The sequence below is a fragment of the Orcinus orca genome, chromosome 2 (genome assembly GCF_937001465.1).
Source record: "Orcinus orca chromosome 2, mOrcOrc1.1, whole genome shotgun sequence".
NCBI lineage: Eukaryota > Metazoa > Chordata > Mammalia > Artiodactyla > Delphinidae > Orcinus > Orcinus orca.
In genome coordinates, this window is record NC_064560.1 from 142,088,977 (window position 1) to 142,099,685 (window position 10,709).

Consider the following 10,709-nt stretch of genomic DNA (forward strand, 5'->3'; position numbering starts at 1 on the left):
AGGGCCACAAAGTCATATTGCAAAGGGTATTAATTTAAAAAGGGGTAGGAAATTATGTTTAGCCATCCTCTCTGGGGTTTGATATGATACGCTATTTACTTAAATATTCTTTTACTTTTATAAATAAAGTTTTATGATTTCCTTTATATGTGTGTCTGTGTGTGTGTCTATATACACTGTATATAGAGCTTCATATTGTCAAAGAAACCAGAGCTGCACGTGTGTGAACTTGGTAAAAATGGATTTTATTCAGGAGCCATTGCTGTAGGGGAAAAAAGACCTAAGTATAGAACTGTGCTCAGTTCTGAATACAGCATGGACAAGTGGGCATTTATAGCCAAGGAGCAGAATGGAGATCAGTGGATGGAAAATTACTAAGAGGAAACATCAGGGATAGGGTGGATCCTGGTTAAACCAACTGACAGGATTCTTGCTGGAGGCAGGCCAGAGTGATTAGATACCCAAGGTGGGAGATTCATGCTAAACTGACTTAGCAGGATTCTTGCTAAAACTGGGTGATACAGAGATTAATGTGGAAGGCCAAAGGTTGAGGCCTAGTTGAGAAGAGGGTTCAGAGGAGCTTGATTAAAATTTGGTCAATGTGAGAGTCTTTGTCAATGTATATATTTGTGTATATATATGCCAAAAACTCTGTGAATTTCTCAATATTTAAAAGATTTCTTAAGATTCTATTGTGAAGATTTCAGCTTGATGAAGAAATGACAAATATGTGTACAGGTTGTATGTTGGAAAATTTCCTACAGACTATTATGATTTCCTTCCTTTGGAAAAAAATGAAGGAAAAAATACTATATTTAGAATTTAGATAGTGTATTTTTGTTTCAGATATATGATAAATGGTCAGTGAGGCCTAGTTAGAAGGACATTTTGATTTCTATACTTTTTTTTTTTTGCCAACCTTTTTTCCTCCCTTAGTAAGATAAAACATTTGAATAGTAACTAGATTCTCTACTTGTCTTGCTGGGTTTTGGGAGGGAGCTGGCAAAAAAGTGATAATCCTCTACTTTTGATGCCAAATCTTGGGAAAGACAGTCTGGTGAGATGCAGGCTTTACTCTAAAGTCTCAGAGCTGTGGGATGGGGAGCACTGTGGTAAGAAGTCTAAGCCCTCATCTAGGGGTATTGGATTCTGTTACCTCCAACATGGGTAGATGGTGCTTGGAGATACAGCTGTATTCCTTCAGCTTACCCCAAGGCAAGAAATTCAGGGATCCTCATATCTGACCCATAATTCATGAGGAGACAATGCCACAACATCCCCATCAGCCGTATCTATCTCAAGACGAAGAGTATTTGTATACGACCCTACATGTGACAAAAAGTGGGAGATTAAGGATGATTATGATAATAATAATATCTGCTCCTTTAGTATGTGCCAAACACTCCTTTGAGCTCCCTCTCAAACTCAGTATGCCTCAGATCAGAGTCATCTGTTCTCCTAAAACCTGGTTCTGTTCTGGCGTCCCTTTTCTTAATAAGTGGAATCACCATATATTTTTTTCTTCTAACCAGAAACTACCTGTCTTTAGGAGCTCCCTTACCCTCGCTCCCCGTATGCTATGCCAAGTCAAGTTCTGTCAGTTTATCTCGGCAATTCATCCTTTTTTCTTTCTGCTGCTACCACACTAGTCCATAATCTGGGCATAGATTACTGTCGAAGATTCTATTCATATGTACCACTGCAATAATATTTTACAGTAGCATCACACATCCACCTTTTTCAACCTCCCCACCTCCAACACATCAGAAATTCATTCTCCATACTACAACTGGAGGCTTCCTTTTGTAATGTAAATCTGGTCACATCCTCTTCTACTAAAAAAGTATCAGTAACTTTTTGTGGCTCTTAAGATTAAGATCACAATTCTTACCATAGCTTACAATAAATACTTAATGTTGAGAGTTGAGAAATGTATCAATGTGTGGAATAGCCAGGCACTTTCTAATATGGCATATTTTTGAATTTATACATTTAAGGACCTACAGTCAAGATGGTACTCTCATGGATTGATGTTTAGTTAATGAGGTAAACAGGTTTAACTTAGATTGATAAATTTGTAAAATTAGTAGACATTTTAAATTGCTCATTATTTGTGTATTATAAACACCTGTTTTTCTATGTTCATCCTTTTTTTTCTTCCAGCGTTATTGAGATACAGTTGATGTATAACACTGTGTAAGGTTAAGGTATACAGTGTGATGATTTGATACACATATATATTGTGAAGTGACTACCACAATAGGGTTACTAAACACCTTTATCACCTTATTATTTTTTTGTGTGTGTGGTGAGAATGTTTAAGATCTACTCTTTTAATAACTTTCAAGTATATAATACAGTATTGTTAGCTAGAGTCACCATGCTGTATATTAGATCCCCTGAACTTATTCATCTTGAAACTGGAAGTTTATACTTTTTACCAACATCTTCCCATTTCCCCCACCTCTAAGCTCTTGGCAACCACTGTTCTACTCTGTTTCTGTTAGTTTGGCTTTTTTCAGATTCCACATATAAGTGAGGTCATACAGTATTTGTCTCTCTGTGTCTGACTTATGTCACTTAACATAATGCCATCAAGATCCATCCATTTTGTAGCAAATGGCAGGATTTTCTTCCTTCTCGTGGCTGAATAATATATGTGTGTGTTTAACATTTTCTTTATTCATCCATTGATGAACACTTAGGTTGTTTCTGTGTCTTGGCTTTTGTGAATACGGCTGCAATGAACATGGGCTTACAGGTATCTCTTTGGGTTCCTGATTTCATTTCCTTTGGATATATACCCAGAAGTGTGATTGCTGGATTGTATGGTGGTTCTAGTTTCAATTTTTTGAGGAACCTACCTACTGTTTTCCAAAGTGAATGTACCAGTTTATGTTCCTTCCAACAGTGCACGAGGATTCCCTTTCTCCACATCCTCGCCAACACTTGTTATTTGTTATCTCTTTGATAATAGTCATTCTAACAGATGTGAGGTGATATCTCGTTGTCTTAATTTCCCTGATGATTAGTGATGTTGAGCATCTTTTCATGTACCTGTTAGCCATTTATATATCTTCTTTTGAAAAATGTTCACTTTCTCTGCCGGTTTTTTTTTTTTTTTTTTTTGCGGTACGTGGGCCTCTCACTGCCGTGGCCTCTCCCGCTGCGGAGCACAGCAGGCTCAGCCGCCATGGCTCACGGGCCCAGCCGCTCCGCAGCACGTGGGATCCTCCCGGACTGGGGCACAAACCCCCGCCCCCTGTATCGGCAGGCGGACTTCCAACCACTGCGCCCTCTCTGCCGATTTTAAAATTGGATTGTTTGGGGGTTTTTTTTGCTGCTGAGTTGTATGAGTTACTTGTATATTTTGGATAGTAACCCTTTATTGGATATGTGGTTTGCAAATATTTTCTTGCATTCCATAGAATTGCAAAAGAAGATTGCCTTTTCATTCTGTTGATTTTTTCTTTCACTGTGCAGAAGCTGTTTAGTTTGGTATAGTCACATTTATTTATTTTTGCTTTTGTTGCTTATGCTTTTGGTGTCATATCCATAAAATCATAAAATCATTGTCATATCCAATGTCAAGGAGATATCCCCCTATGTTTTCTTCTAGGAGTTGTATAGTTTCAGGTCTTAAGTTTAACATCCTTTTTTGTCACTAGACCACTTGCCTCCAAAATGAATGTTGCAATTCTGTAAGCTGTCGTAGGGAGGTTTTGCAGAAAATAGATTCGTTTTGAAGAATCTTTAAACAGTATGATGGAGAGTAGGCTTTATAGCAGGTTGCTGGCGTCATAGTTTGCAATGTTCTCTTCCTTTCCCCCAACCTCTGCTACCCAGATCACTACCCAAACACAACTGCATTTATTTTTCTGCATGTCTGTTCTTTCGGCAATAGCCAAAATATATTTGCTCACTCCCGAGAATAGATTACACAAGATTCTAATCTACTTGTCCAAATGGTACCTGTTGTAACTAGAAGGCCTTCAAATATTTTCTGAACAAAGGAAAATTATCTTGACTTATTTTCTTTTGGATAGAATGGGAAAATTTTTGTTTATTTTTCTGTGGAGTCTTTTGGGGGTATTGGGATTTCTCTGGGGACAATTTTGGGATAAAGAAACTACTGCATACATCAAAAGAATGTAAGGATTTCTGCTACCCAACTGTCTATAAGATTTTACCTAAAGATTTACATTTTAAAAAGGCTATTAAATAGAGCTACTAAAATAAGTAATTAAAAGATAATGTAAATTTCAAAGTAGACTAATGTAGTAAGTTGATAAATGGGACTTTTCCTCTTCCCTCTGATTTTGGGCTGAGGTCTCAGAGCTGAGAACAGAGCACATCAGTGCCTGGAGATTCTCAAGGAGGATACTATCCGATCTGTGTAGAACTTGTTATGGCCACAGTCCCTGCTAGGAAAGCAGTTCTAGGCAGTTCCTTGCAAATGGTGGCTCTTTGCAGTGCCACGTGACTCTGCCAGTTCATCTACAGCTGATTGGTGATTGTTGGACTCAGTAGTCCATCCCTTCTTCTGTAGCCAGCCAGGGCCTACAAGATGCTGCCATGAATGCACTGCCTGCATAATGGAAATGGTCATTTGCTGGTCAATGAGATTCTTTCTTTCTTTGATTTTTTTTTAAACAGAAGTTACAGTGATATAGGCAGTTGGTTATAGGAGCAAGAATCAGAAAACACAAGTAAATAACTGAGTCATGTCAGTGTTGAAACAATAAAATAGAGATCCACCCAACTCCTGCTAGAGCTGCCTGAATCTAAATATTAAAAAATGTTTTTTTTTATCTGATCAGGTTCTATTTAAGTTTCATGTAAGCTTGTTTTCAAGCATAAGTGAGATTTAGGCTACAGGGAGTTGTGCTCATGGTTTGTCAGTTTACAAGAGGCATTTTTTTCTACTTCCATTCTTCATACATATCTACTTATCTGAGTGGCTACAGTTGTTGCACTAGTGATTCTCTTTGAAATTTTCACTATAATTCCTGTCCACTTGAGCTATAAGAACTGACAGTGTCTTCAGTTGTCGTCATGACTCCTTAGGCACCGGGAGTGCAGTTAGGCTGTCAGGAAAGGAAGGCTTGGTAAGATAGTGTTTATTTTACAGAGTAATAATCTTTTCTCTGAATGTTGTTCTCAATTCTATTCCAGAAAGTGTCACTGCTAAATAAAACTTCATTTCAAGGAGAAAACATGTAATACACAGTCAGGATTCCATAGAGAGTTCATCCTGTTGGCTTCTAGTGGGCTTGAAATAAGAGATTAATGTGTAGTTATATAGAAATCTAGTAGGTTAAACTGGAGAGCGGGAGAGAGAGAGAGAGAGAGAGAGAATATGACTGTGAGAGAATACAGATCTCTTCCAGGTTTATACTTTCTCCACCATGAACCTGAGAAGATAGTCTGGCCTTTGTAAATAACTGCAGGCCTCACTGAGTTTCTGTAGATGTTCTGGAGATAAATTGTATTGAAATTCTCATGATCATTACCATCTCTGCCTGTTAAGTAGATACTGGGGAAAACCTGTCTCTCCAAGGTAAAGGTAAATTAGAAATACAGAATGTGCAGGGAACCCCAGCCTGACCTACTGGCTCTTGCTTTTCTTTCTGGTAGCTTTTCTCTCAGGTACCACTGAAGTGGCACCTTCCGACAACCTCTCTCTGTGACAGCACCTCTTGGTCTCGCTTCTTCTGATTGACTCTTATCGTAGGGGCCTCTCTTCAGCGGCTGTAGTTCTTCACGGTCCCTAGCAGTTCTCAGCTGCAGCCATTCCCCGTAGCAGCGTTAAGCGGATTTGACCCCAGGCCCCCTGCTTCCTCCTGTAGCAACATCATCTGATCTCAGCCTTGCTTTTCACCTCAGCTCTCACCAGTCACTTCCTGCCTGCTTTCCCACCTCAGTGGACTTATTCATACCAATATAGTTGTGGTTTTCCAAATATAACCCACTGTTCAATACCTGCTCCTCTTCATGTCAGCCCCCAACTTCGGTTCAAAGGTTACTTTTTCTGATTTCCCAGGTAGAATTAACCACTGTCTCCTTTTTGCCCGTCATCTGTACTCTAAACATCTATCATAACATCTATAATTCTTCGTTGCTCATGTCTCCCTTGAATAGAGCAGAAATGAGTTATCCCCACCAAGGCCTGCCCAAATTGCAAATTCTTGAGCAAAATAAATATTGTTGCTCTTTTAAGCCACTAAATTTTGGAGTAGTTTGTTATGCAGTCATAGAAACTGAGTTAGATTTTGGTGTTTGGAGGTGGGGTGCCATGTAACAGAAACCTCAAAATGCAGCAGTGGCTGAAGCTAAACTAGACAGGACTAGACAGTGGGCAGACGGTGGAGGACCTTGAAGAGATTGTTAGTGGAAACCTAATGGCTCTCAAGGAGGATGTGAATGTTTAAAGGAAAGTGAAAAAGTATCATTGGGAGCTGGAGAAAAGATCCTTGTTATGTAATAGCAGAAAGTTTAGCAACATTGTACTTATGGTAACGTGGAAAGTAGAAAACGGTTATGATGAATTGCATGAGTTTGAAGGTGTTTTCTGGCTATTACTTGCTGCCTATAGTAAAATTGATAGGACACAGTGCTGTGGTATGAAGGCTTGTATCCCCCAAGATTCAAGTGTTAATGCCGAATGTGATGGTACTAGGAGATGGGGCCTTTGGGAGGCGCTTAGGTCATAATGGTGGAGCCCTCATGAATGGGATTACTGCTTTTATAAAAGAGACCCCGCAGAGCTCCCTAACCCTTTCCACTATGAGAGAACACAGTGAGAAGTTGGCAGTCTGTAACCTGGAAGAGGGCTTTCACCAGAACCTAACCATGCTGGCACATTGATCTTGGACTTACAGCCTTCAGAACTGTGAGAAATACATTTTTGTGGTTTATAAGCCACCAACTTTGGCATTTCGTTAATAGCAGTCCAAGTGGACTAAGAAAGAGAAGCTAAGGAAAGAATTGTTAAATATAGAGGAAGCAGAACTTACTGAGTTTGAAAATAAAACTCATTTTTCCAGTTTCTCCAGATGGCAGACAATTTTCAAGTTAAGAAAAGTCTTATGGAAAGAGATCAAATCTAGAGTATTGTGAGAAAACATGGTTTAACTACAAAGCCAAGGGAGTGATTATAAAACTCCTAGTTAAGGCTGCAGGAGATTTAATGTCGTGCCTCAGAAAGGCAAATAGTCCCTCTAAGGATCTTGAGAACATGCCATGCCTGTTCTCACAGATGACTCACAGATCTTCTCTATTAAACGAAAAGGTCCTCTAAGAATTTTAAGAGAATTGTCCCTCAGGACCCTTATAGGAGCTCAAGGACCTATACCGAAATTTATGGGTGTGATTTTTGTCTAATGGAGTGGATTATAAATTGATTCACAAGAAATCTGCACAGTTAAAAAAAGACTTTATTTTTTAGAGCAGTTTTGGGTTCACAACAAAATGCAACAGAAAGCACAGAGAGTTCCCACATAGCCCCTTGTCCCTCTCGGACACCAGAGTAGTACCTTTGGTAAAATTGATGAACCTACATTGACACATCATTATCATGCCTGGTTCATAGTTTACATTAGGGTTCACTTTTGGTATATATTCTATAGGTTTGGACAAATGTATAATGACATATATCCACTATTATAGGCCTTAAAAATCCTTTGGGCTCTGCCTATTCCTCCATCCCTCTCCCAACTCCTAACAACCATTCATCTTTTTACTGCCTCCATAGTTTTGCCTTTTCCAGAATGTCATATAGTTGGAGTCATACAGCGTGTAACCTTTTCAGATTGGCTTCTTTCACTTATGCATTTAAGTTTCCTCCATGTCTTTTTATGGCTTGATAGCTCATTTCTTTTTAGTGCCGAATAATATTCCATTGTGTGAATGGTTTATCCATTCACCTACTGAAGGATATCTTGGTTATTTCCAAAGTTTGGCAGTTATGAATAAAGCTGCTATAAACATCTGTATGCAGGTTTTTGTGAGGACGTAAGTCTTCAGCTTCTTTGGGTTAATACTAGGGAGGGTGATGGCTGGATCATATTGTAAGAATATGTATAATTTTGTGAGAAACTGCCAGTTGTCTTCCAAAGTGGCTACACTGTTTTGCATTCCCACCATCTATGAATGAGAGCTTGTGTTACTCCATAGCCTCACCAGTATTTGGTGGTGTCAGTTTTCTGGATTTTGGCCATTCTCGTAGGTGTGTAGTGGTGTCTCGTTGTTTTAATTTGCATTTCCCTGATAAAGGATGCTGTTGAACATCTTTTCATATGCTTATTTGCTGTCTGTATATCTACTTTGGTAGGTGTCTGTTCAGATCTTCTGCCCATTTTTAAATTGGGTTGTTCATTTTCTTACTGTTAAGTTTTCAGAATTTTTTGTATATTTTGATTGAACCCCTCCCAACATGATGGGCAGCCCACCTGTTGCTCTCTTCTCAAAGGCTCTGCTCTGTGGTTTCTTTCCAAAGGTGAGGAAAAGGAAGAGGAAATAACTTAGTTACAATACCATTGAGAAGAAAAATAATAGTTATTTTCAAGAAGTCTTTTTCAGAAGGATAGCTTTTCCAATAACATTTTAAAAAGAAAAAAAGAATTCTTTGTATATTTTAGGTAACAATCTTTTATCAGATATGTTTTTTACAAATATTTTCCCTGGTCTGTGGCTTGTCTTCTCAGTCTCTTGATCCACATGGTTTTTAAAATGATTATATCAGCTTGGATTGAAAGGCACAGAGACAGTACAAAATGAAAAGAGGGCTTTGGATCCCAACCTTCTATAGACAGGAAGCATGCTAAGAACATGGCTACTTAACATGAACCAACAACCCAGAGCTGGGAAGCCATGAGCCACAGTGAATCATTCCTGAGCAGTACAACTAAGCTGTAATAGAGGAACTAGCAGCATGTGCCCAGCTGGGTTTAATTGACCAGTGACTGCTGTCTCCTTTCCCCCTTTTTGGAATGGGAGTGTCTGTAGGTGTTATCCTATGCCTGCTCTACCTTTGTGTATTCGTGTTTGTGGAGGCAGATAACTTATCTTTTTTTGTTTACAGCTCTTCAGATCAAGAGGAACTCTTCTCAAGGGGCTATATTTAAGGCACTATACTCAAGAAGTTCATCAATACCTGTACCTCAAACCTCAGCCTGATGTTATGGGTATCGGTGGGAGGGAATGAGTATATTTTGCATGTAGGAGGGATGTGAACTGCTGTGGCCAGAAGGTGGACTGTGGCATGTTATATTTTTGACGACTGGTCTCAGCAATATTTTTGGTCCCACATGCTGTTTTAGAAACTTGCCACTTCCCATCAAGAGACTGAGTTTACCTCCCCTGTCCTTGAACTTGGGCTGGACTTTGCACGGATTAGTAGAATTGGGGGAAGTGATACTGTATGACTTCCAAGGCTAGGTTCTAAAAGATGGTACTGCTTCTGCCTGCCTCTCTCAGGATGCTTACCTTTAGAATCTAGCCACCCACTGTGGTGTGAGGAAGCCTAGGCCACATATTGAAGCCATGTGTAGGTATTCTGGCACCAGATTCTCATCTGACAGCATCAACCACCAGATTAGTGAATGAGGCTTTATATAATTGCAGTCCCCAGCCTTTGAGCCCTTCCAGCTGTTGCTGAGTGGAGCAGAGATGAGCAGTCCTGTCCAAGCCCTGTCCAAATTGCAGGTTCATGAACAAAAAAAATATTGTTGCTTTAGGTCAATAAGATTTAGGGTAATTTTTAAATATAATCTTAGTAACTGAAGTAAGTAGAATGGTTTATAGTTTGGGGTTTATTTATTTTTTTATTTTGTATTTTTTGTGTGTGTGTGTGGTACGTGGGCCTCTCACTGTTGTGGCCTCTCCCGTTGCGGAGCACAGGCTCCGGATGCGCAGGCTCAGCGGCCATGGCTCACGGGCCCAGCCGCTCTGCGGCATGTGGGATCTTCCCGGACCGGGGCACGAACCCGTGTCCCCTGCATCGGTAGGCGGACTCTCAACCACTGCGCCACCAGGGAAGCCCGGGTTTATTTTTTAATTAAGTTTTGGTAATAAAGTTATGCTGCCTTCATGAAATGAGACACATTTTATCCTTTTGTTTTGTATGGAATAGTTTAAATAATAGTGTAATTATTTGTTCCTTAACAGTTAGGTGGACTCAAATTGAAAGGTTTTTTGTTTGTCTTATTATCTAAAGTAATAGTCAACTTTCCAATCCCTTCTTTGGTAAGTAGTCAGTTTGGGTTTTCTACTTGGTTTACTTTGGTTTATTTGTATTTTCTAGGAAATCATACATTTCTTCTGTTCCTAGTCTTGCTAATATTTGTTTTGTCTTACATTTTTAAGCAGGATCGTAAAGCGTTGTGTGTGTGTGTGTGTGTGTGTGTGTGTGTGTGTGTCTGTTTGTATCTTGTTAGTCTTCAAAACAACATCTTTTGGAATTATTTATCAATTCTTCTACTATTTTCCTGTATCTGATATAGATTATAGGTAGATTATATCTGTTATTTTTATCCATTCACTCCTCAAATTTTCTTTCAGTTAATTTTGTGCTTTTTTTCAAAAAAAACCCCCAAAACTTAGGATAAACATAATGTTTCTGGACTTTTATTCATTTGTATTCATAATGAAAGGATTTAGGGACATAAATTTTTATCTAATTATGGCTTTTTCTGTGTTCCATAAATTTT

General features: G+C 39.1%; 1 long non-coding RNA gene across 1 annotated transcript; it reads left to right on the plus strand.

Annotated features, from left to right (window-relative positions):
• The first annotated feature begins 279 nt into the window (after nucleotides 1-279).
• On the plus strand, nucleotides 280-10,100 carry LOC125963500 (uncharacterized). The gene is made up of 2 exons (XR_007475535.1): nucleotides 280-7,073; nucleotides 9,083-10,100. It is a non-coding gene; the product is annotated as an uncharacterized LOC125963500 (long non-coding RNA).
• Nucleotides 10,101-10,709: the final 609 nt, after the last annotated feature.